We start from the raw sequence: 27160 nt of genomic DNA, 5'->3' as shown, positions 1-27160 counted from the left end.
GTCATCTTTTTTTGTTATAATCCATTTTTCGATTGGCGTTAAGGGCCTATCTATTGACGGTCTATTGGCGGGCGACAGGACCCAGTGTCTTATCTGATAATACATCATCCTGTCTGCCTCCAACAGGCCATATGTCTCCCTCATCTGGTCAAAGGGGATCACACCCTGCTCATCAAAGAAACAGCCAGCTCTCTTACAGCCCCCCTCATACCAACGGCGCAGCGCTTCCGCCCGGAGACCCGGGCCGAAATCAGGGTTCGCCCCCAAGGGTGTCATTGGGGATGGAAAGGTCGTCAGGCCCGCGCGGCAAGCCACGCGGTCCCATACGCGCATCGAGACCTCCGTGGACGGGGACGCATACAATCCGCATGCTGTATGACGGCGCCTTAACCAAGGCTCTTTCCAAATATGTGAGCCCGCCACCGCCTGATCCATGAAACACCAGTGCTTCTCGGAGGACGGGCGGCTCCACTCCAGTAGGAAGCGAAGTTGCGTGGCCTGGAAGTATCGCTGAAAGCAAGGGACAGCCAGTCCCCCCTCCTGCTTAGGGACGTAGACCAATCCTCGCGGGAGCCTCGCTGCCTTCCCCTCCCACATGAATCTTAAAACCGCCGTCTGAAGGACTGCTAATGTTCGCGGTGGGGGTTCTACTGGGAGTGCCTGAAATACATATAGCACTCTCGGCAAGATAGTCATCTTGACGGCCGCCACACGACCCAACCAGGATAATTTAAGTCTCACCAAAATCTCCAAGTCGCGCTGTACCTCACGCGTCAGCTTCTCGTAGTTCAACGACACCGTACGGGCTGCCGTCGGACCCAGCTCCACTCCCAAATACGGAAGCTTTGAGGAGGACCAGATAAAGGGAAAACGGTCTTTCAAAGCTTCTTGTGTTCAGCGCTAATAAACCTACTCATAGCCTGCGACTTTAGCATATTGATTCGGAAACCCGAGATTTGTCCAAATTCCGCTAATACCTGCATTAGCGCAGGGAGTGATGTTGTGGGGTCCGCCATGGTGAGGATCACATCATCTGCGTACAGTGAGATAAGGTGTCTATTGCCTCCGAATTTAAGACCCACAATCTTAGGGTCATCACGGAGTCGCTGGGCTAGGGGTTCCATATATAAAGCGAACAAAAGGGGCGAGAGGGGACACCCCTGCCGAGTTCCTCTCTGAACCGAAAATGGCAAAGAAAGTGTCCCGTTGACCCTCACCCCCACCCGAGGCGCTTGGTACATGCATCGGATCCAAGCCATGAACCCAGGGCCCAACCCGAAGCGCTCTAACGTCTTAAACAAATATGGCCAGTGGACCCTGTTAAACACCTTCTCAGCATCGACAGCGAGGAAAAGTGCCTCCCGTCTTGATCGTTCTGTTTTGTCCAACAAGTGAAGCAGTCGTTTAGTATTATCGCCACACTGTCTACGCGGTATAAATCCCGCCTGATCCGGATCCACCAAGCCGGGCATATAGTAGTTTAGACGTGCGCCAACACTCCCGTGAACAGCTTAGCGTCAATATTGAGGAGCGAGATCGGCCTGTACAAGGCACAGTCCTCGGGGTCCTTTCCGGGCTTTGGAATTACTACAATGGTGACGTCGAGCATACTCTGCGTAAGGGACCCTGTTCGACGGAAGGAGTTAAAAAGGCGCACCAAAACCGGAACGAGTTCCACCGCAAATGTCTTATAGAAGAGCGACGAGAAGCTGTGTGGCGAAGGCGACTTTCCCGGACTGCGGGCACGAGATCGCTGCTATAACCTCCTCCGGTCTTATAGGTTTCTCCAGACAAGCTGAGTCCCCTTCCGGCATCGGGGTAATTGCTATCCCTTCCAAAAAAATTCCGGGAGATGAGGAGTCAGACTCCTCCGCCTGGTATAAGGCCTTATAGAACTCCGCGAAAGCGTCCGCTATATGATCTGTATCATTGACGCTGTACGTTGTGCTCGCAGCCTGTGCGCCAGGAATTTCCCACATCTGTTACTACCAACATAGTACTTATGTTTGAGGCGCACCACCGCATATTCCGCCTTATCCCAGTCCAGCGCTCGCAGCTGTTTTCTTTCTTTCTCTAGCTCGCGCCAGATCCTCGGGGCTCCATTGCGTTTATGTGAGCGCTCCAGTTCGCCCACCCGCCGCTCCAGGTCCGCTCTAAGGACTTTTCTTGCCCTAGTATCTCTAGCCAAAATCGACATCACCTCTCCCCTAACCACGGCCTTCAGTGCCTCCCACAGCGTCGTCTCACCCATAGACCCATCGTCATTTCGGTCAAGATAGTCGATTATAGCCTTGCGAATCTCTTGTACCGTTACGTCGTTCTGGAGCATTGTGTCACTAAATCGCCAGCTCGCCGCATTCACTTGCTCCATGCCCATCTGAACACCCACTATGACCGGGGCGTGGTCTGAAAGAGACCGAGGCTCTATCGATGAGTCCCTAATCCGGGCCAGTAGTTCCCGTGAGGCCAGAAAGAGATCTAGGAGGACGTACGTCTTAGTCGCCGGCGAGTAAAACGAGTAGTCTCTCAACGTGGGATGAGCCCTGCGCCACACATCCACCAGGCCACATTAATTCAGCCAATGTTTACCAGCCTCAGTAATGGATCCCGTTTGCCCCACCTGTGGGCCGAGCGATCCATCCCCCGTCAATCACCAGATTGAAGTCACCCCCAATCAGAATAGCGCTGTCTGGGGACTGTAGCAATGGAGTCAAGGCTCTTTTTAGGAAAGGTTCTTGCTGGGAGTTAGGTCCGTACAGAGAGGCAATGGTGAAGGAAAAGCCTGCTATCTCATGGAGCTTGGACACTACCTCGCCCGGGAATGAGCGCGCTAGAAGAATCGCCACCCCGCATGTTTTGTTGTTACCGAGGACCAGGACTGCCTAGAAACACCTGGAGTGCATGTGGTAGACATCCTTCGGTATAAGATGTGTCTCCTGAAGCAAGCATATGTGACAGCCCGACCTCTCTAGGGTGGACAGGACGGCCAACCTCTTGGTAGGGTTATTGAGCCCACGGACATTTCAGACTCATACATTTAAGGAGCATGGGTTAGGTTTGAAAGATACAAGCAAAGAAGCGGAAGGGTGCTGCGAAGAAGTTCCGGGGACAGTTCCTCCCCAACCACAGGCCATGGGGGAGGCTCCTTACACATGCAGACCCACAGGGAAACCCAACAAAAATAAACCATCACGCACAACAGGTGCAAAAAGTATATAAGTCCTCGCGCTTTCTTCCTCACGAGAAAAGGTCCCCAAAGGGCAGTAGAACCAGCCATAAATGAAAGTCATCCTCCGTCACCTCCGCCGCCCCGAGCCCTTCCAACGGCCGACATGCTGTTCGCATCCAGGCCCGCTAGCTGCTAGGGCGCCACCCTGTCCTCACCTCTACCCTGAAGTTCCAGCTGCCACACTGCTCAGAACAGACTCCCTCCCCATTCTCAGCTCCGTGGGAGATGGTCGTCATGGCCTCCACTTTCTCTCTTTTCGTTGCCACCGAGGCTGGCCGCCCCCGACAGGGCCGACTCCTCACTCGCCCCATGGGGTCCATCCTCCATGCCCAGGATCTGAGCCGCCTCTGCAGTGGACATCACCTGTCGAAGCTGTTCCTCCCATCAAAAGACCAGACGGAACGGATGACCCCAAAAGTAAGAAACGTTGTGCGCCCGCAAATGCTCTGTAATCGGTCTAAATTCTCTTCTCCTTTGCAATGTGCGCCCTGAGAGGTCATGGAAAAGTTGGAGATCATGTCCTTTAAAGTGGACCTTCTGAAGAGTGCGGGCTCGCTGCAAAATCCGTTCCTTGAGAACAAAATCATGTAGGCAGGCCAGGATGTCCAGAGGAGGGGGTGAGGGTGGGGGGCTGTGATAGCATGCAGGTAGGGTGGGGGATATGAAAGTTAAGAATTGACTTACCAGTGTCCATTCCTCCACCAACTCCTCCGAGGCCCTCTGGATGCATGATTGTCAAGATTTGCTCCTCCCATGTTGTTAGTTGTGGGGGAGGAGGTGGGGGCCCGCCGTCAGTCCGCTGAACCGCAATGTTGTGCCTGGAGACCATGGAACGCACCTTCCCCTGTAGGTCATTCCACCTCTTCCTGATGTCCTCCCGATTTCTTGGATGCTGTCCCACAGCGTTGACCCTGTCCACTATTCTGCGCCATAGCTCCATCTTCCTGGCTATGGATGTGTGCTGCACCTGTGAGCCAAATAGCTGTGGCTCTACCCGTAGGATTTCCTCCACCATGACCCGGAGCTCCTCCTCGGAAAAGCAGGGGTGTCTTTGGCGTGACATGGGATGGTGTGGGTGATGTGTGGGGTGGTGGATGTGTTGATGAGTGTGGTGATGTGTAGTGGTGTGTGGTGTTTTGTGCGTGGAAATAGTGTGGGTGATGGTGTTGTGTGCCTCTGTGTGGTAGGATTGTCTAATCTGTGCTATGTCTCTGGCCTTCGTCTCTGATTTTTGGTCATAGGGGTTTGTGGGTGATGTGGGTGTGTGTTTTATATTGTATTGGGTGTGTGGGAGTGGTGTTTGTATGTGTATCAGGTGTGTGTATTTGGAATTGTCCAATGTGGTGGTGTTTTGGAGATGTGTGTGTATTTTGAGCGCGGCGGTGTGTACCGCCAAAGGAATACCACGGTTTAAAGACCGCCGCATGGGTTAATGGGTCGTAATAGCATGGGCGTGTTTCTGTTGGCGTGGAGGTTTTGTTTTCGCCAGTTTAACACTGACTTTTGGTGTGGCGGACTTGTGTGGGTGTCTGAATTTCGGCGGATTCCGAGATGTGGGTCATAATAGCTGTGGCAGAATTCCGTGGCCGCGGCGGTGTGTTGGCGGTCTTCTGCACGGCGGTAAGCGCCTTTTACCGCCAATGTTGTAATGACCCCCTCAGCATCCTTACATCCTTGTGTAAGGGGATCAAGGGTATGCAGGGCAGAGCATATTACTCAGAGCCTTTTCATACTTGTGTAAAAGACACTGAGGGGTTTGAAGTGCAGTGCATATTACTCAGAACCTTTACATACTTGTGTAACGGCATTGAGGGGCATGAAGTGCAGTGCATACTACTCAAAGACCTCACATACTTATGTAAGGGCACCTGCAGTGTATATTATTCAGAGTCTTTACATACTTGGGTAAGGGCACCGAGGGGTATGTGGGGCAGTGCATGCCATTCAGACCCCTTTAAAACATGTGTAAGGACAGCGAGGGATATGCAGTGCAGTGCATATTTCTCAGAGCCTTTACATACTTGTGTGAGGGCATCAAGGGTTTGCAGGGTAGTGCATATTATTCAAAGCCTTTAAATGCTTGTTTAAGGGCATCAAGGATTATGCGCAGTACAGTGCATACAAATCAGAGCCCTTAAATTCTTGTTCAAGGGCACCCAGGGGAATGCAGTGCAGTGCATATTAGCCAGAGCATTTACATACTTGTGTCAGGGCTCCGAGGGAGTTGTAGTGCAGTTTATATTACACAGATCCTATACATATTTGTGTAAGGGCATAAAGGGGTATGTACAGTGCAGTGTATATTACTCAGATCCCTTACATACTTCTGTAAGGGCACTGAGAAAGACGAAGTGTAGTGCATATTACTCAGAGCACTTTCATACGTGTGTAAGGGCACTGGGTGGTATACGCAGTGCAGTGCATACTACTCAGAGCCTTTACACACTTCTGTAAGGGCTTCAAGGGGTATGCGCAGTGCAGTGCATGCCACTCAGACCCCTTACAAGTTTGTGTATGTACACCGAGGGATATGCAGTAAAGTGCATATTACTCAGAGACTTTAAAATACTTGTGTAAGGGCATCAAGGATTATACTCAGTGCAGTGCATACCAATCAGAGCCCTTAAATTCCTGTGTAAGGGAACCAAGGGATATGTAGTGCAGTGCATACCACTCATAGCCCTTACATACTTGTGTAAGGATACTCAGGGGGATGCAGTGCAGTGCATATTACTCAGAGCGTTTACATACTTGTGTCAGGGCACCAAGGGAGATGTAGTGCAGTGCATATTACTCAGGACCTACACAGAGTTGTGTAAGGGCATCAAGGGGTATGTGCAGTGCAGTGTGTATCACTCAGAGTCCTTACATACTTGTGTAAGGGCACTGAGGGGGATGCAGAGTAGTGCATATTACTTAGAACACTAACAAATGTGTTTAAGGGCACCGAGTGGTATTCGCAGTGAAGTGCATATTACTCAGAGCCTTTACATACTTATGTAAGGGCACCAAGGGTTATGCGCAGTGCAGTGCATACCACTCAGAGTCCCTAAATACTTCAGTAAGAGGCACCACGGGATATGCAGTGCAGTGCATACCACTGGGAGCCCTCACATACTTGTGTAAGGGCACCTAGTGGTATGCAGTGCAGTGCACATCACTCAGAGCCTTTACATACTTGTGTAAGGGCACCGAAGGGCATGCAGTACAGTGCACACCACTCAGAGCCTTTACATACTTGTGTAAGGGCATCAAGATGAATGTACAATGCAGTGCGTATTATTCAGAGCCCTTACATACTTTTGTAAGGGCACTGAGGGGGATCCAGTGTAGTGCATATTACTCAGCGCCCTTATATATAGGTGTAGGGGCACTGAGTGGTATGCGCACTGCAGTGCGTATTAGTCAGAGCTCTTCCATACTTATGTTAGGGCACCGAGGGGTATGCGCAGTGCAGTGCATAACACTCAGAGTCCTTACATACTTGTGTAAGGGCATCAAGAGTATGCCTGGCAGTGCATATTACTCAGGGCCTTTACATAATTGTGTAAAGGTACCTAGGGGTATGCAGTGCAGCGCATATTATTCAGAGCCTTTACATACTTGTGTAAGGACTCCGAGGGGCATGCAGTGCAGTGCATACCACTCAGAGCCCTTGTATACTTGTGTAAGGGCTCCGAAGGGAATGTAGGGCCAGATGTAGCAAAGTTTTGTGAGTCGCAAATGGCCCGAATCGCTATTCGCGACTGTGCAAAATCGGAAATGGGATGCAAAAACCCCATTTCCGACTTGCAAAAAGCGATGTGAGCCGTTTGCGACTCGCAAAATTTGTGACCCCATTTTGCGACCCGCAAATAGCAAGTCGCAATTTGCGAGTCGCAAATCATATGCAATTGCAACTCGCAAATTGCGACTAGTCGCAAAAAGCCCATTTTGCACTTGCAATATACCACTAACTCAGAGCAGGTGGTAACCAGAACCAAAGTATAAAAGGAGACCCAGAAGGCATCTGGGTTACTCAAGATGGCGGAGATATACCTGATAGCAGTGAGGAGGAGAGTCCACGCCGCGCAGCAGAGGAGGAGGAGGGGCCACAGACAGGAGAAGATTTATAGAACAAGGCAGACTCTTTTTCAGCAAACTGAGGAAGAGATATATGATAAATACCGACTTAGCAGCGCAGCCATACTAGAATTAATTGATTTACTAAAACCACAGCTAGAACACCAGACTCTGCGCGGCTGCGCCATCCCTACGCATGTGCAAGTGCTATGCTCACTGCACCTCTTGGCCTCAGGGAGCTATCAGGGGGTCATTGCTGTGGCAGGTGGGGTATCTCAAAGTGCAGTGTCAAGGTTCCTCAGGGCCTTCCTAGATGCCATACTATCACACATGTCTCACTTCATATACCTACCAAGGAATGAGGCAGAAATAAACAGCACCAAGCTGGACTTTTACCGGATTGACAACTTTCCCCATGTCATAGGATGTGTAGATGGGACACATATTTAAATATGCCCCCCTGCAAACATGGAACATCTTTTCCGCAACAGAAAGTGTACCCACTCACTGAATATTCAGGTTGTTTCTGACGCCCATTATGCCATCACTGACATTGTAGCTAAGTTTCCAGGCAGTACCCATGACTCCTACATTTTTAGGCATAGTGGGATACATCAACGCTTGGAACGTGGGGAGTTTGGAGACGGATACCTCCTAGGTAGAGCTACATACACCTTGCAGACATACACACAGGTCACTGTGCACACCAACCAGGACTTTCTAACAGTGTACTCTTTGTGCCCAACAGGTGACAGTGCATATGCTCTAAGGCCATGGATTATGACTCCGTTTTTAACACCCAGCAATGAATGTGAGAGGCGATACAACAATGCACATAAGAGGACCAGGAACCTGATCGAGCTCACCTTTGGACTCCTGAAAGCAAGATTCAGATGCCTCCACCGCAGTGGAGGTGCCCTCCAGTATACCCCCATTACAGCATTCAAAATTGTGGTCGCATGCGCCATCCTCCACAACATAGCCACCCGACGTGGGCTACCTCTCACCCCTGCAGACCCAGATCCAGATGATGAAGAGCAAGAGCAACCACATCGCCATCATGGGGATCGGAGTATAGCTAATCAAGGCAGACTGAGACGGGAACACATCGCAACACAATACTTTGGAAGGTACGTGTCAACTCCAACCATACTCACCTATTGACCAAAAACTCCATTTGTTAAGTGGAACCAAAAAACTATTTAATTTGTGCAGAAATAGAACTATATACAAATAATGACTGTTCATGGGCATGTAAATGCAAACCATGCATGGGGCACATTGATGTCATGTGCCACCTCAACAGGGCCAGGGTAATGTCTATGTCCTTCTGCGGCTCCTGCCAGCCTGGCTGGTCCCTGGTGCTTCTGCTGTGCTCTGCCTGGTACTCCAGAGCACCCTAGTGTCAGTGGCAGAGACACTGCTCACTGTAGAGCCCTCCTCGCTGTCCTGGGGTGTTTCCCCTGTGCCCCTGGACAGATGCCGTGCCTCCATTAAATCTATGACGTGTGTGATACGTCCCAGGCCCCTAGCCACATCTCCAGCAAAATGGCCCATTTCGACCTGGAGGCCAACTGTCCTCCTCGACAGGCCTGTGGTGTTCATAGCCAGCCTGCCGATGGATGTGGCCATCCTATCTAGTCTTTGCAGGAGCTGACGGTCCCTGCGCCGCCCACCCTCGGCCTGAGCCAGTAGTCCTGCCGCCAGATCCCTCATGGCCAGGGCAAGGTCCCCAGTGTTTGTGGCAATCATGTCGATTCTGGAGTTAAGTTGCTGCATGCTGGCCTCGTTATTGCGGACAAAGCGGTGCAGCACACCACTAATCCTCCCTAATATGTTATTTTGTAGGCGCTGACCACGCAGCAGCTGTGCCTCACTGTTGCTGGGAGGTTGATGGCCGGACGCAGCCTGCAGCCCTGATCTCCCGGACCTGCGTCGCCTGCGCAGCGGTGGCTGTCCTGTGTGTTCAACTGTCTCACTCCTGCCTGTTGCTGGCGCAGCCTCCTGGAACACAGTTGCAGCAGGTGTGGACATTTAAGGGATGATGTTGGCCGTGCAGGTGGGAGTGCTGGCGGCTCCTGAGCTGTCCTCATGGGGCTGGCTGCTGTAGGTTGTGGTGGTGTCTTGTGGGAGACCTGTGGGACATGGGGAACAGACTGTCAGTGTCTACTATCTGTTGCACACTTCCTAATAAACATTTGCCTATGAACTGCCTACTTGACTACATTTCCCATAATGCATCATTCTGGTGTTTGCTACCCTGAAATTGAGCTATCTTGGTTGAGCATGCCCCTGTCTACATGGTGGGTGGGGGTATGGCATTGATAGGGGTACAGGCATGTCACATGGTACTCACTGGTTGATGTGGTGGGCTCTGAGGTGTCCAGGTCCCCAAATCCTGATACTGCCTCCTGCTCCAGGGTTTCCTCCACCCTTTCTTCCAGGGGTGTGGGTGGTGGTACTGACGATGGTCCCCCTCCTGTGCCTCTCATCTCCCGGAGCCTTTCAGCCACCCTCTCCTTGGTCCGGGAGCGGAGGTCATACCACCTTTTTTTTATTTCTTCAACACTCCTGTGGCTCACCCCCAGGGAGTTGATTTTTTCCTGGATGTCCTGCCACAGCTGTCTTTTGGTGGCTTCTGGCACATTGAGGGCTGCCTTCCCAAATAATTTGTCATAGTGCTGACAGCATTCATCTGTCAGCACCTCCAGCTCCTTCTCTGAGAACTTCAGTTTTCTCTTCCTAGGAGTTCCTTTTATTGCAGCTGCTGTTTCTCCTGTGTGCTGGTCAGCAGTTAAAAAGGGTGTGGTCCTCCCTCCTCCCAGGTGTATTTGTAAACTTCCTGGCTGTGATGTCATCATCATGTGCCAGGAAGTGTTTCCAGAGTGTTCTGGAGTGGTTTCTGGAGTGTTCTGCAGCACCTGTAAGCAATTTACATGCAACTCGCAATTTGCGACACCCACTTTCAAATTGTGTGAGAAGGTAGCCTCTTTCTAGCCTTGTTACCCCCACTTTTGGCCTGTTTGTGAGTGTATGTCAGGGTGTTTGTCACTGTTTTCACTGTCTCACTGGGATCCTAATAGCCAGGCCTCAGTGCTCATAGTGAAAACACTATGTTTTCAGTATGTTTGTTATGTGTCACTGGGATCCTGCTGGTCAGGACCCCAGTGCTCATAGGTTTGTGGCCTATATGTATGTGTCACTGGGACCCTGTCACACAGGGCCCCAGTGCTCATAGGTGTGCATGTATATGTTCCCTGTGTGGTGCCTAACTGTCTCACTGAGGCTCTGCTAACCAGAACCTCAGTGGTTATGCTCTCTAATTACTTTCAAATTGTCACTAACAGGCTAGTGACCAATTTTACCAATTCACATTGGCTTACTGGAACACCCTTATAATTCCCTAGTATATGGTACTGAGGTACCCAGGGTATTGGGGTTCCAGGAGATCCCTATGGGCTGCAGCATTTCTTTTGCCACCCATAGGGAGCTCTGACAATTCTTACACAGGCCTGCCACTGCAGCCTGAGTGAAATAACGTCCACGTTATTTCACAGCCATTTTACACTGCACTTAAGTAACTTATAAGTCACCTATATGTCTAACCTTTACCTGGTAAAGGTTAGGTGCAAAGTTACTTAGTGTGAGGGCACCCTGGCACTAGCCAAGGTGCCCCCACATTGTTCAGAGCCAATTCCCTGAACTTTGTGAGTGCGGGGACACCATTACACGCGTGCACTACATATAGGTCACTACCTATATGTAGCTTCACAATGGTAACTCCGAATATGGCCATGTAACATGTCTATGATCATGGAATTGCCCCCTCTATGCCATCCTGGCATTGTTGGCACAATTCCATGATCCCAGTGGTCTGTAGCACAGACCCTGCTACTGCCAAACTGCCCTTCCTGGGGTCTCACTGCAGCTGCTGCTGCTGCCAACCCCTCAGACAGGCATCTGCCCTCCTGGGGTCCAGCCAGGCCTGGCCCAGGATGGCAGAACAAAGAACTTCCTCTGAGAGAGGGTGTGACACCCTCTCCCTTTGGAAAATGGTGTGAAGGCAGGGGAGGAGTAGCCTCCCCCAGCCTCTGGAAATGCTTTCTTGGGCACAGATGTGCCCAATTCTGCATAAGCCAGTCTACACCGGTTCAGGGACCCCTTAGCCCCTGCTCTGGCGCGAAACTGGACAAAGGAAAGGGGAGTGACCACTCCCCTGACCTGCACCTCCCCTGGGAGGTGTCCAGAGCTCCTCCAGTGTGCTCCAGACCTCTGCCATCTTGGAAACAGAGGTGCTGCTGGCACACTGGACTGCTCTGAGTGGCCAGTGCCACCAGGTGACGTCAGAGACTCCTGCTGATAGGCTCCTTCAGGTGTTAGTAGCCTATCCTCTCTCCTAGGTAGCCAAACCCTCTTTTCTGGCTATTTAGGGTCTCTGTCTCTGGGGAAACTTTAGATAACGAATGCAAGAGCTCATCCGAGTTCCTCTGCATCTCTCTCTTCACCTTCTGATAAGGAAACGACCGCTGACCGCGCTGGAAGCCTGCAAACCTGCAACATAGTAGCAAAGACGACTACTGCAACTCTGTAACGCTGATCCTGCCGCCTTCTCGACTGTTTTCCTGCTTGTGCATACTGTGGGGGTAGCCTGCCTCCTCTCTGCACCAGAAGCTCCGAAGAAATCTCCCGTGGGTCGACGGAATCTTCCCCCTGCAACCGTAGGCACCAAAAAGCTGCATCACCGGTCCCTTGGGTCTCCTCTCAGCACGACGAGCGAGGTCCCTCGAATCCAGCGACTCTGTCCAAGTGACCCCCACAGTCCAGTGACTCTTCAGCCCAAGTTTGGTGGAGGTAAGTCCTTGCCTCACCTCGCTGGGCTGCATTGCTGGGAATCGCGACTTTGCAGCTACTCCGGCCCCTGTGCACTTCCGGCGGAAATCCTTTGTGCACAGCCAAGCCTGGGTCCACGGCACTCTAACCTGCATTGCACGACTTTCTAAGTTGGTCTCCGGCGACGTGGGACTCCTTTGTGCAACTTCGGCAAGCACCATTTCACGCATCCTTGTAGTGCCTGTTTCTGGCACTTCTCCGGGTGCTACCTGCTTTAGTGAGGGCTCTTTGTCTTGCATGACGTCCCCTCTCTCTTCAGGTCCAATTTGCGACCTCCTGATCCCTCCTGGGCCCCAGCAGCGTCCAAAAACGCCAAACGCACGATTTGCGACTAGCAAGGCTTGTTGGCGTCCTTCCGGCGGGAAAACACTTCTGCACGACTTTCCAAGGCGAGCGAAATCCGTCCACCAAAGGGGAAGTCTCTAGCCCTTTTCGTTCCTGCAGAAACCTCAGCTTCTTCTGTCCAGTCGAAGCTTTTTTGCACCCGCAGCTGGCATTTCCTGGGCATCTGCCCATCTCCGACTTGCTTGTGACTTTTGGACTTGGTCCCCTTGTTCCACAGGTACCCTAGATTGGAAATCCACAGTTGTTGCATTGCTGGTTTGTGTCTTTCCTGCATTATTCCTCTAACACGACTATTTTGTCCTTAGGGGAACTTTAGTGCACTTTGCACTCACTTTTCAGGGTCTTGGGGAGGGTTATTTTTCTAACTCTCACTATTTTCTAATAGTCCCAGCGACCCTCTACAAGGTCACATAGGTTTGGGGTCCATTCGTGGTTCGCATTCCACTTTTGGAGTATATGGTTTGTGTTGCCCCTATCCCTATGTTTCCCCATTGCATCCTATTGTAACTATACATTGTTTGCACTGTTTTCTAAGACTATACTGCATATTTTTGCTATTGTGTATATATATCTTGTGTATATTTCCTATCCTCTCACTGAGGGTACACTCTAAGATACTTTGGCATATTGTCATAAAAATAAAGTACCTTTATTTTTAGTATAACTGTGTATTGTGTTTTCTTATGATATTGGGCATATGACACTAAGTGGTACTGTAGTAGCTTCACACGTCTCCTAGTTCAGCCTAAGCTGCTCTGCTAAGCTACCATTATCTATCAGCCTAAGCTGCTAGACACCCTATACACTAATAAGGGATAACTGGGCCTGGTGCAAGGTGCAAGTACCCCTGGGTACTCACTACAAGCCAGTCCAGCCTCCTACATTGGTTGTGCAGTGGTGGGATAAGTGCTTGAGACTACTTACCACTCTTGTCATTGTACTTTTCATAAGAGAAAAATATACAAAACAAGGTCAGTGTATATACACATAGCCAAAAAGTTTTTGCATTTCCTCTTTTCACTCTTTTCTAAGTGCTGAAAAGTACTTCTAAACTTTCAAAAAAGTTCTTAAAAGTTTAAAAAGTTTTTTTCTGTCTTTTCAAAAAGTTCTGAAAACTTTTTTCTCTTTTTCTATCACTTTAACTCTCTCTAAAAAATGTCTGGCACAGGAAAAAATGTTGAACTGTCCAAACTTGCATATGATCACCTTAGCTGGAAAGGAGCAAGGAGTCTCTGCATAGAGAGAGGTTTGAGTGTAGGGAAGAATCCTTCTTTAGAACTGTTAATTAATATGCTTAGAGTACAGGATAAGGCCATAAGTGCCCAATCTGTAGAAAAAGTAGCTAATGGTTCTCAATCTGATCCAGGGACTCCCCCAGGAAAAGGTTCAGGAAAGAAACTTCTCAGCCTGCCCATTACTAGACAGTCTAGCATAGTTGGTACAGAGGTTGAATCACACCATACTAATGGTGTGCTCTCACATTATACTGGTAGCCAAGCTGTTAGGGTGCCCTCTGTAAGGGACAGGTCTCCTTCTGTTCATTCCCATCACACCTCTGTATCTAGAAATGTCCCTCCCACCCACCCTGATGACAGATTGTTAGAAAGGGAGCTCAATAGATTGAGAGTGGAACAAACCAGACTGAAGCTCAAGAAGCAACAGCTGGATTTGGATAGACAGTCTTTAGAAGTAGAGAGGGAAAGACAGAAGTTGGGTTTAGAAACCCATGGTGGCAGCAGCAGTATTCCCCATAGTCATCCTGCAAAAGAGCATGATTCCAGGAATCTGCACAAGATAGTTCCCCCTTATAAGGAGGGGGATGACATTAACAAGTGGTTTGCTGCACTTGAGAGGGCCTGTGCTGTACAGGATGTCCCTCAAAAGCAGTGGGCTGCTATCCTATGGCTATCATTTACTGGAAAAGGTAGGGATAGGCTCCTTACTGTAAAAGAAAATGATGCTAATAATTTCCAAGTTCTTAAGAATGCACTCCTGGATGGTTATGGCTTAACCACTGAACAGTACAGGATAAAGTTCAGAGAAACCAAAAAGGAGTCTTCACAAGACTGGGTTGATTTCATTGACCAGGCAGTGAAGGCCTTGGAGGGGTGGTTACATGGCAGTAAAGTTACTGATTATGAAAGCCCTTATAACACAATCCTGAGAGAGCATATACTTAATAATTGTGTGTCTGATTTGTTGCACCAGTACCTGGTAGACTCTGATCTGACCTCTCCCCAAGAATTGGGAAAGAAGGCAGACAAATGGGTCAGAACAAGGGTGAACAGAAAAGTTCATACAGGGGGTGACAAAGATGGCAATAAGAAGAAAGATGGTGAAAAATCTCAAGATAAGCATGGGGATAAGGGTAAAACCAAAGATTCCACTTCAAATCTTAAACACTCTTCAGAGGGTGGGGATAAAACAAATTCTTCCTCTTCTTCCCAACCTGCACACATTAAAAAGCCTTGGTGCTTTGTGTGTAAAAACAGAGGCCATAGGCCAGGGGATAAGTCCTGTCCAGGTAAACCCCCTGAGCCTACCACCACTAATACATCAAGCTCTAGTGCCCCTAGCAGTAGTGGTACTAGTGGTGGGACTGCTGGCAACAGTCAAGCAAAGGGTGTAGTTGGGTTCACTTATGGGTCCATCATAGAAACTGGGGTAGTCAGTCCCAAGACAGTTTCTGTCACACCTAGTGGCATTGGCCTTGCCACACTGGCTGCTTGTCCCCTTACAATGGATAAGTACAGGCAGACAGTTTCAATAAATGGTGTTGAGGCCTTGGCCTACAGGGACACAGGTGCCAGTTTCACTTTGGTGACTGAAAACCTAGTGCCTCCTGAACAACACATCATTGGACAACAGTATAAGATTATTGATGTCCATAACTCCACTAAGTTTCTTCCCTTAGCTATAATTCAGTTTAGTTGGGGTGGAGTTACTGGCCCTAAGCAGGTGGTGGTATCACCTAGCTTACCTGTAGACTGTCTCTTAGGTAATGACCTAGAGGCCTCAGGTTGGGCTGATGTAGAGTTTTATGCCCATGCAGCCATGCTGGGCATCCCTGAGGAATTGTTCCCTCTCATTTCAAGTGAAATGAAAAAGCAAAGGAGAGAAGGCCTGAAAACTCAGGATCCCTCTCCATCAACAGGTAAAAAGGGTATCACAGTATCCCCTAACCACCCTACCATTCAGGATACCATTCCTGTGGTGGGAGAAACCTCTCCTGGGGTGGCACCTGTTCCAAGGGAATCATCAGCTGGCAAAGCTGGACTCCCTGAGGTGGAAGTACTTCTCTGTGGGATAACTAACATTGGTGAGAAAAACAGCACCATTTTAGTTAACATGGAGCATCCCTCCAACCCTCCCAGAGAAACTTTAGTGCAGAAACCCTGCACTACCTCACAACACTTAGGACAGCATCCCTGCCCTAGTGTGGAGCTCATAGGACAGCATCCCTGCCCTGCTCCAACTCAAGAGAAACAGCATCCCTGTTCTCTCTTCCAGCCAAATGGACAAAGTTTTTGCCCAGCTATGGCTTTACTGAGACAGCATCCCTGTCTGGCATTTCCATCATTACAAATAGGTTCAGTGGATAATTCCCACTGCTCTAAACTAAAACTTACTGATAGAAACTCTGAAAATACATCTTCACATTGTTGGTTAGCTAAAAAACTTCAAACAGGGTGGTTTACATCCCCACAGGGAAGTAACCATATAGTGGATGATAAAGGGAGTAACCAGTCTATTGCAGAGCTACTCTCTACTTATCACCACTTAGACAATAAAGTCTCAACTGGCCAAGGTTAGCCTTATTGTCCTTCGTTTGGGGGGGGGTTGTGTGAGAAGGTAGCCTCTTTCTAGCCTTGTTACCCCCACTTTTGGCCTGTTTGTGAGTGTATGTCAGGGTGTTTGTCACTGTTTTCACTGTCTCACTGGGATCCTAATAGCCAGGCCTCAGTGCTCATAGTGAAAACACTATGTTTTCAGTATGTTTGTTATGTGTCACTGGGATCCTGCTGGTCAGGACCCCAGTGCTCATAGGTTTGTGGCCTATATGTATGTGTCACTGGGACCCTGTCACACAGGGCCCCAGTGCTCATAGGTGTGCATGTATATGTTCCCTGTGTGGTGCCTAACTGTCTCACTGAGGCTCTGCTAACCAGAACCTCAGTGGTTATGCTCTCTCATTACTTTCAAATTGTCACTAACAGGCTAGTGACCAATTTTACCAATTCACATTGGCTTACTGGAACACCCTTATAATTCCCTAGTATATGGTACTGAGGTACCCAGGGTATTGGGGTTCCAGGAGATCCCTATGGGCTGCAGCATTTCTTTTGCCACCCATAGGGAGCTCTGACAATTCTTACACAGGCCTGCCACTGCAGCCTGAGTGAAATAACGTCCACGTTATTTCACAGCCATTTTACACTGCACTTAAGTAACTTATAAGTCACCTATATGTCTAACCTTTACCTGGTAAAGGTTAGGTGCAAAGTTACTTAGTGTGAGGGCACCCTGGCACTAGCCAAGGTGCCCCCACATTGTTCAGAGCCAATTCCCTGAACTTTGTGAGTGCGGGGACACCATTACACGCGTGCACTACATATAGGTCACTACCTATATGTAGCTTCACAATGGTAACTCCGAATATGGCCATGTAACATGTCTATGATCATGGAATTGCCCCCTCTATGCCATCCTGGCATTGTTGGCACAATTCCATGATCCCAGTGGTCTGTAGCACAGACCCTGGTACTGCCAAACTGCCCTTCCTGGGGTCTCACTGCAGCTGCTGCTGCTGCCAACCCCTCAGACAGGCATCTGCCCTCCTGGGGTCCAGCCAGGCCTGGCCCAGGATGGCAGAACAAAGAACTTCCTCTGAGAGAGGGTGTGACACCCTCTCCCTTTGGAAAATGGTGTGAAGGCAGGGGAGGAGTAGCCTCCCCCAGGCTCTGGAAATGCTTTCTTGGGCACAGATGTGCCCAATTCTGCATAAGCCAGTCTACACCGGTTCAGGGACCCCTTAGCCCCTGCTCTGGCGCGAAACTGGACAAAGGAAAGGGGAGTGACCACTCCCCTGACCTGCACCTCCCCTGGGAGGTGTCCAGAGCTCCTCCAGTGTGCTCCAGACCTCTGCCATCTTGGAAACAGAGGTGCTGCTGGCACACTGGACTGCTCTGAGTGGCCAGTGCCACCAGGTGACGTCAGAGACTCCTGCTGATAGGCTCCTTCAGGTGTTAGTAGCCTATCCTCTCTCCTAGGTAGCCAAACCCTCTTTTCTGGCTATTTAGGGTCTCTGTCTCTGGGGAAACTTTAGATAACGAATGCAAGAGCTCATCCGAGTTCCTCTGCATCTCTCTCTTCACCTTCTGATAAGGAAACGACCGCTGACCGCGCTGGAAGCCTGCAAACCTGCAACATAGTAGCAAAGACGACTACTGCAACTCTGTAACGCTGATCCTGCCGCCTTCTCGACTGTTTTCCTGCTTGTGCATGCTGTGGGGGTAGCCTGCCTCCTCTCTGCACCAGAAGCTCCGAAGAAATCTCCCGTGGGTCGACGGAATCTTCCCCCTGCAACCGCAGGCACCAAAAAGCTGCATCACCGGTCCCTTGGGTCTCCTCTCAGCACGACGAGCGAGGTCCCTCGAATCCAGCGACTCTGTCCAAGTGACCCCCACAGTCCAGTGACTCTTCAGCCCAAGTTAGGTGGAGGTAAGTCCTTGCCTCACCTCGCTGGGCTGCATTGCTGGGAACCGCGACTTTGCAGCTACTCCGGCCCCTGTGCACTTCCGGCGGAAATCCTTTGTGCACACCCAAGCCTGGGTCCACGGCACTCTAACCTGCATTGCACGACTTTCTAAGTTGGTCTCCGGCGACGTGGGACTCCTTTGTGCAACTTCGGCGAGCACCGTTTCACGCATCCTTGTAGTGCCTGTTTCTGGCACTTCTCCGGGTGCTACCTGCTTCAGTGAGGGCTCTTTGTCTTGCTCGACGTCCCCTCTCTCTTCAGGTCCAATTTGCGACCTCCTGGTCCCTCCTGGGCCCCAGCAGCATCCAAAAACACCAAACGCACCATTTGCGACTAGCAAGGCTTGTTGGCGTCCTTCTGGCGGGAAAACACTTCTGCACGACTCTCCAAGGCGAGAGGGATCCGTCCACCAAAGGGGAAGTCTCTAGCCCTTTTCGTTCCTGCAGAAACCTCAGCTTCTTCTGTCCAGTCGAAGCTTCTTTGCACCCGCAGCTGGCATTTCCTGGGCATCTGCCCATCTCCGACTTGCTTGTGACTTTTGGACTTGGTCCCCTTGTTCCACAGGTACCCTAGATTGGAAATCCACAGTTGTTGCATTGCTGGTTTGTGTCTTTCCTGCATTATTCCTCTAACACGACTATTTTGTCCTTAGGGGAACTTTAGTGCACTTTCCACTCACTTTTCAGGGTCTTGGGGAGGGTTATTTTTCTAACTCTCACTATTTTCTAATAGTCCCAGCGACCCTCTACAAGGTCACATAGGTTTGGGGTCCATTCGTGGTTCGCATTCCACTTTTGGAGTATATGGTTTGTGTTGCCCCTATCCCTATGTTTCCCCATTGCATCCTATTGTAACTATACATTGTTTGCACTGTTTTCTAAGACTATACTGCATATTTTTGCTATTGTGTATATATATCTTGTGTATATTTCCTATCCTCTCACTGAGGGTACACTCTAAGATACTTTGGCATATTGTCATAAAAATAAAGTACCTTTATTTTTAGTATAACTGTGTATTGTGTTTTCTTATGATATTGTGCATATGACACTAAGTGGTACTGTAGTAGCTTCACACGTCTCCTAGTTCAGCCTAAGCTGCTCTGCTAAGCTACCATTATCTATCAGCCTAAGCTGCTAGACACCCTATACACTAATAAGGGATAACTGGGCCTGGTGCAAGGTGCAAGTACCCCTGGGTACTCACTACAAGCCAGTCCAGCCTCCTACAAATTGCTAGTTCGTTTTTTGCACGGTCGCAAAAAGCGACCTCGCAATCAGCGGACTCGCTCACTGCGTTGCGACTCCGGGTGCGAGTCGCTATTTCAGCACTGACATTGTACCTGCATTTCGATTTGCGACTCGTATTTTGCGAGTCGCAAATTTTTTGTTTCCTACTATACAGTGTATATTATTCAGAGCCACTACATTCATAAAGGCATAGAGGGGTAGGCAGTGCAGTGTATATTACTCAGACCCTTTATATACTTGTGTAAAGGCACTGAGGGGTATGCAGTGCAGTGCATTTCATTCAGAGCCCTCACATGCTTGTGTAGAGGCACCAAGGGGTATGCAGTGCAGTACATATTACTCAGATCCTTTACATACTTGTGTAAGGGCATCAAGGGGTATGTGCAATGCAGTGCATATTACTCAGATCCTTTACATACTTGTGTAAGGGCATCGAGTGGTATGCGCAGTGCAGTGTATACCACTCAGAGCCTTTACATACTTATATAAGGAGACTGGGGGTATGGAGTGCAGTGCACATTAGTCAGAGCCCTTGCATACTTGTATAAGGGCACCAAGGGGTATGCAGTGCAGTGCCTATTAATCAGAGCGTTTACATACTTGTGTAAGCGCACCAAGTGTATGTAGTGCAGTACATATTACTCAGAGCTCTTACTTACTTGTGTAAGAGCAACGAGGGAATGCAGTGCAGTGCATATTGGTCAGAGCACTTACACACTTGAGTAAGAACACTGAGGGTATACAGTGCAGTGCATATTACTAAGAGCCTTTACATACTTGTGTAAGGGTACTGAGGTGGCTGCACTGTATATTACTGGGAGCCCTTACATACTTGTGTAAGGGCACCGAGGGGTATGCGCAGTGGATATTACTCAGAGCCCTTACATACTTTTGTAAGGATATCGAGGGGTACCACTCAGAGCCCTCACATGCTTACGTATGGGCACTGAGGGGGGCACCGTGCATTGAATACCACTCAGCCATTTCATACTTGTGTAAGGGCATCGAGGGGTATGCAGTGCACTGCGTATTACTAATAGCCCTTGCATACGTGTGTAAGGCCACTGAGGGGTATGCAGTGCAGTGCATATAGCTCAGAGCCCTTACATACTTGGGTAAGGTCATTGAGGGGTATGCAGTGCAGTGCATATTAATCAGAGCCCTTACATACTTGTGTAAGGGCACCGAGGGTATGCAGTACAGTCCATATTACTTAGAGCCCTTTTGTAAGGGCACCGAGGGGTATGAAGTACAGTGCATATTATTCAGAGCCCTTACATTGTTGTGTAAGGGCACCGAGAGAATGCAGTGCAGTGCATATTACTCAAAGTCTTTACATATTTGTGTAAGGGCACTGAGGGGTATGCAGAGCAGTGCATATTACTCAGAGCCTTTAGATACTTGTGTAAGGGCATCGGGGATTATGCGCAGTGTAGTGCATACCACTCAGAGCCCTTAAATTCACGTGTAAGAGCACCAAAGGGTATGCAGTGCAGTGCATATTAATCAGAGCCCTTACATACTTGTGTAAGGGCACCAAGGGTATGCAGTGCAGTCCATATTACTTAGAGCCCTTTTGTAAGGGCACCGAGGGGTATGAAGTATAGTGCATATTATTCAGAGCCCTTACATTGTTGTGTAAGGGCACCGAGAAAATGCAGTGCAGTGCATATTACTCAAAGTCTTTACATATTTGTGTAAGGGCACTCAGGGGTATGCAGTGCAGTGCATATTACTCAGAGACTTTAGATACTTGTGTAAGGGCATCGGGGATTATGCACAGTGTAGTGCATACCACTCAGAGCCCTTAAATTCACGTGTAAGAGCACCAAGGGGTATGCAGTGCAGTGCATATTACTCAGATCCTTTACATACTTGTGTAAGGGCATCGAGGGGTATGTGCAATTGTAGGAGGCTGGACTGGTTTGTAGTGAGTACCAAGGGGTACTTGCACCTTGCACCAGGCCCAGTTATCCCTTATTAGTGTATAGGGTGTCTAGCAGCATAGGCTGATAGATAATGGTAGCTTAGCAGAGCAGCTTAGGCTGAACTAGGAGACGAGTGAAGCTACTACAGTACCACTTAGAGTCATATGCACAATATCATAAGAAAACACAATACACAGTTATACTAAAAATAAAGGTACTTTATTTTTATGACAATATGCCAAAGTATCTCAGAGTGTACCCTCAGTATGAGGATAGCAAATATACACAAGATATATGTACACAATACCGAAAATATACAGTATAGTCTTAGAAAACAGTGCAAACAATGTATAGTTACAATAGGATGCAATGGGGACACATAGGGATAGGGGCAACACAAACCATATACTCCAAAAGTGGAATGCGAACCACGAATGGACCCCAAACCTATGTGACCTTGTAGAGGGTCGCTGGGACTATTAGAAAATAGTGAGGGTTAGAAAAATAGCCCACCCCAAGACCCTGAAAAGTGAGTGCAAAGTGCACTAAAGTTCCCCAAAGGACATAGAAGTCGTGAAAGGGGAATTCTGCAGGAAAGACACAAACCAGCAACAACGATGGATTTCCAGTTGAAGGTACCTGTGGAACAAGGGGACCAAGTCCAAAAGTCACAAGCAAGTCGGAGATGGGCAGATGCCCAGGAAATGCCAGCTGTGGGTGCAAGGAAGCTTCTACTGGACAGAAGAAGCTTAGGTTTCTGCAAGAACGACAAGGGCTAGAGACTTCCCCTTTGGAGGACGGATCCCTCAGGCCATGGAGAGTCGTGTAGATGTATTTTCCCGCCGAAATACCGCCAACAAGCCTTGCTAGCTGCAAATCGTGCGGTAAACGTTTTTGGATGCTGCTGTAGCCCAGGAAGAACCAGGATGTTGCAAATTGCGACAGGCGAGAGAGGAGACGTCGAGCAAGACAAGGAGCCCTCTCAGCAGCAGGTAGCACCCGGAGAAGTGCCAGAAACAGGCACTACGAGGATGCGTGAAACAGTGCTCACCCAAAGTTACACAAAGGAGTCCCACATCGCCGGAGACCAACTTAGAAAGTTGTGCAATGCAGGTTAGAGTGCCGTGGACCCAGGCTTGGCTGTGCACAAAGGATTTCCGCCGGAAGTGCACAGGGGCCGGAGTAGCTGCAAAAGTTGCGGTTCCCAGCAATGCAGTCTGGCGTGGGGAGGCAAGGACTTACCTCCACCAAACTTGGACTGAAGAGTCACTGGACTGTGGGGGTCACTTGGACACAGTTGCTGGATTCGAGGGACCTCGCTCGTCGTGCTGAGAGGAGACCCAAGGGACCGGTAATGCAGCTTTTTGGTGCCTGCGGTTGCAGGGGGAAGATTCCGTCGACCCACGGGAGATTTCTTCGGAGCTTCTAGTGCAGAGAGGAGGCAGACTACCCCCACAGCATGCACCACCAGGAAAACAGTCGAGAAGGCGGCAGGATCAGCGTTACAGAGTTGCAGTAGTCGTCTTTGCTACTATGTTGCAATTTTGCAGGCTTCCAGCGCGGTCAGCAGTCGATTTCTTGGCAGAAGGTGAAGAGAGAGATGCAGAGGAACTCTGATGAGCTCTTGCATTCGTTATCTAAAGTTTCCCCAGAGACAGAGACCCTAAATAGCTAGAAAAGAGGGTTTGGCTACCTAGGAGAGAGGATAGGCTAGCAACACCTGAAGGAGCCTATCAGAAGGAGTCTCTGACGTCACCTGGTGGCACTGGCCACTCAGAGCAGTCCAGTGTGCCAGCAGCACCTCTGTTTCCAAGATGGCAGAGGTCTGGAGCACACTGGAGGAGCTCTGGACACCTCCCAGGGGAGGTGCAGGTCAGCGGAGTGGTCACTCCCCTTTCCTTTGTCCAGTTTCGCGCCAGAGCAGGGCTAAGGGGTCCCTGAACCGGTGTAGACTGGCTTTTGCAGAATTGGGCACATCTGTGCCCAAGAAAGCATTTCCAGAGGCTGGGGGAGGCTACTCCTCCCCTGCCTTCACACCATTTTCCAAAGGGAGAGGGTGGAACACCCTCTCTCAGAGGAAGTCCTTTGTTCTGCCATCCTGGGACAAGCCTGGCTTGACCCCAGGAGGGCAGAAACCTGTCTGAGGGGTTGGCAGCAGCAGCAGCTGCAGTGAAACCCCAGGAAAGGCAGTTTGGCAGTACCAGGGCCTGTGCTACAGACCACTGGGATCATGGGATTGTGCCAACTATGCCAGGATGGCATAGAGGGGGCAATTCCATGATCATAGACATGTTACATGGCCATATTCGGAGTTACCAGTGTGAAGCTACATATAGGTAGTGACCTATATGTAGTGCACGCGTGTAATGGTGTCCCCGCACTCACAAAGTCCGGGGAATTGGCCCTGAACAATGTGGGGGCACCTTGGCTAGTGCCAGGGTGCCCTCACACTAAGTAACTTTGCACCTAACCTTTACCAGGTAAAGGTTAGACATATAGGTGACTTATAAGTTACTTAAGTGTAGTGTAAAATGGCTGTGAAATAACGTGGACGTTATTTCACTCAGGCTGCAGTGGCAGGCCTGTGTAAGAATTGTCAGAGCTCCCTATTGGTGGCAAAAGAAATGCTGCAGCCCATAGGGATCTCCTGGAACCCCAATACCCTGGGTACCTCAGTACCATATACTAGGGAATTATAAGGGTGTTCCAGTAAGCCAATGTAAATTGGTAAAATGGGTCACTAGCCTGTTAGTGACAATTTGAAAGAAATGAGAGAGCATAACCACTGAGGTTCTGATTAGCAGAGCCTCAGTGAAACAGTTAGTCACTACACAGGTAACACATTCAGGCACACTTATGAGCACTGGGGCCCTGGAGAACAGGGTCCCAGTGACACATACAACTAAAACAACATATATACAGTGAAAAATGGGGGTAACATGCCAGGCAAGATGGTACTTTAGTACACAACCCCCACCCCAAACGAAGGACAATAAGACTAGTCATTCCCTGATGGGTCTTCATTGTCTAAGTGGAAATATCTGGAGAGTCCATCTGCATTGGAGTGGCTACTCCCAGGTCTATGTTCCACTGTATAGTCCATTCCCTGTAGGGATATGGACCACCTCAACAATTTAGGATTTTCACCTTTCATTTGTTTTAGCCAAAGAAGAGGTTTGTGGTCTGTCTGAACAATGAAGTGAGTGCCAAACAGGTATGGCCTCAACTTCTTCAGTGCCCAGACCACAGCAAAGGCCTCCCTCTCAATGGCAGACCAACTCTTTTCTCTAGGGGTCAACCTCCTACTAATTAAAGCAACAGGTTGATCCTGGCCCTCAGAATTAAGTTGTGATAGGACTGCCCCTACTCCTAATTCAGATGCATCAGTTTGGACATAGAATTTTTTAGAGTAACAAGGGCTTTTCAGGACAGGTGCAGAGCACATGGCCTGCTTCAGCTCCTCAAAAGCTTTCTGACAGTTTGCTGTCCATAATACCTTTTTAGGCATCTTCTTGGATGTGAGGTCATTAAGAGGGGCTGCCATGGAGCCATAGTTCTTAATGAACCTCCTGTAATACCCAGTGAGGCCTAGGAAGGCTCTCACTTGGGTCTGTGTAGTAGGGGGAACCCAATCAATAATTGTTTGGATTTTCACCTGTAGTGGTGCAATCTGTTCCCCACCAACAAGGTGTCCCAGATAAACCACCTTACCCTGCCCTATCTGGCACTTTGAAGCCTTGATAGTGAGGCCTGCCTTTTGCAGGGCCTCCAAAACTTTCCATAGGTGGACCAGGTGATCATCCCAGCTGGAGCTAAAGACAGCTATATCGTCCAAATATGCTGCACTGAAAGCTTCCAGCCCTTGCAGGACTGTGTTCACCAACCTCTGAAAAGTGGCAGGTGCATTCTTCAATCCAAAAGGCATTACATTGAACTGGTAATGTCCTCCAATGGTTGAAAATGCTGTTTTAGGTTTAGCATCTTCTGATAATTTGATCTGCCAATACCCTGCAGTCAAATCAAAAGTGCTTAGATACTTGGCAGATGCCAGTGTATCTATGAGCTCATCTGCCCTGGGTATAGGGTGAGCATCAGTTTTGGTTACCAGGTTGAGACCTCTATAGTCTACACAAAACCGCATTTCCTTCTTTCCATCTTTGGAATGGGGTTTTGGTACAAGTACCACAGGAGAAGCCCATGGACTTTCAGAGTGCTCAACCACTCCTAGTTCTAACATTTTCTGCACCTCTTGCTTTATGCAGTCCCTGACATGGTCAGGCTGCCTATAGATCTTACTTTTGACAGGCAAGCTGTCTCCAGTATCTATAGTGTGCTCACACCAAGAAGTGGTACCTGGCACAGTAGAGAAGAGTTCAGAAAACTGACCTAGGAGATTTATGCAGTTGTCTTTCTGCTCAGCAGTAAGACAATCTGCTAGTACAACACCTTCCACTAGAGCATCTTGTTCTGTGGAAGAGAAGAGATCAGGTAGAGGATGACTGTCTTCTTCCTGTCCCTCATCAGTTGCCATGAGCAGGGTAAGATCAGCCCTGTCATAGTAGGGTTTTAGGCGATTGACATGGAGCACCCTAAGGGGACTCCTGGCAGTGCCTAAGTCAACTAAATAGGTGACTTCACACTTCTTTTCAACAATTGTGTGGGGTCTACTCCATTTATCTTGGAGTGCTCTTGGGGCCACAGGCTCCAAGACCCACACTTTCTGCCCTGGTTGGTACTAACCCAAAACAGCCTTCTGATCATGCCATTGCTTCTGGAGCTCTTGGCTGGCCTGAAGGTTTTTACTGGCCTTTTTCGTGTACTCAGCCATCCTTGATCTGAGGCCAAGTACATAATCCACTATATCTTGCTTTTGAGCTTTTAAAGGTTGTTCCCAACCCTCCTTGACAAGTGTTAGTGGACCCTTCACAGGGTGTCCAAAGAGGAGTTCAAAGGGGCTGAAGCCCACTCCTTTCTGGGGTACCTCCTTGTAGGCAAAAAGGAGGCATGGTAAAAGGATATCCCATCTCCTGCGGAGTTTTTCAGGGAGTCCCATAATCATGCCTTTGAGAGTTTTGTTAAATCTCTCCACCAGTCCATTTGTTTGTGGATGATAGGGTGTAGTGAACTTGTAAGTCACACAACACTCCTTCCACATGGCTTTTAAGTAAGCAGACATGAAATTGCTTCCCCTGTCTGATACTACCTCTTTTGGGAAGCCCACCCTGGAAAAGATTCCCAGGAGGGCCTTTGCCACTGCAGGAGCTGTAGTGGTCCTTAGAGGAATTGCTTCAGGGTATCTGGTGGCATGGTCCACTACCACCAAGATAAACCTATTGCTTGAAGCAGTAGGAGGGTCAAGGGGGCCAACTGTGTCAGCCCCTACCTTTTCAAAGGGGACCCCAACCACAGGCAGTGGAATAAGGGGTGCCTTTGGTGTGCCACCTGTCTTGCCACTGGCTTGACAGGTTTTCACAGGACTTACAAAAATATTTTGTGTCCTCAGACATTCTAGGCCAATGAAACAAGGGAACAAGCCTGTCACAAGTTTTCATTTGCCCCAAATGTCCAGCAAGGGGAATGTCGTGAGCAAGAGTTAGGAGGAACTTTCTGTACTCCTCAGGAATCACCAATCTCCCGGCAGCTCCAGGTTTTGGATCCCTTGCTTCAGTGTACAAGAGGTTGTCCTCCCAGTAAACTC

Source organism: Pleurodeles waltl, chromosome 5, assembly GCF_031143425.1.
Source record: "Pleurodeles waltl isolate 20211129_DDA chromosome 5, aPleWal1.hap1.20221129, whole genome shotgun sequence".
NCBI lineage: Eukaryota > Metazoa > Chordata > Amphibia > Caudata > Salamandridae > Pleurodeles > Pleurodeles waltl.
The sequence above is the reverse complement of the archived record's forward strand: the minus strand, read 5'-3'. Positions refer to the sequence as shown.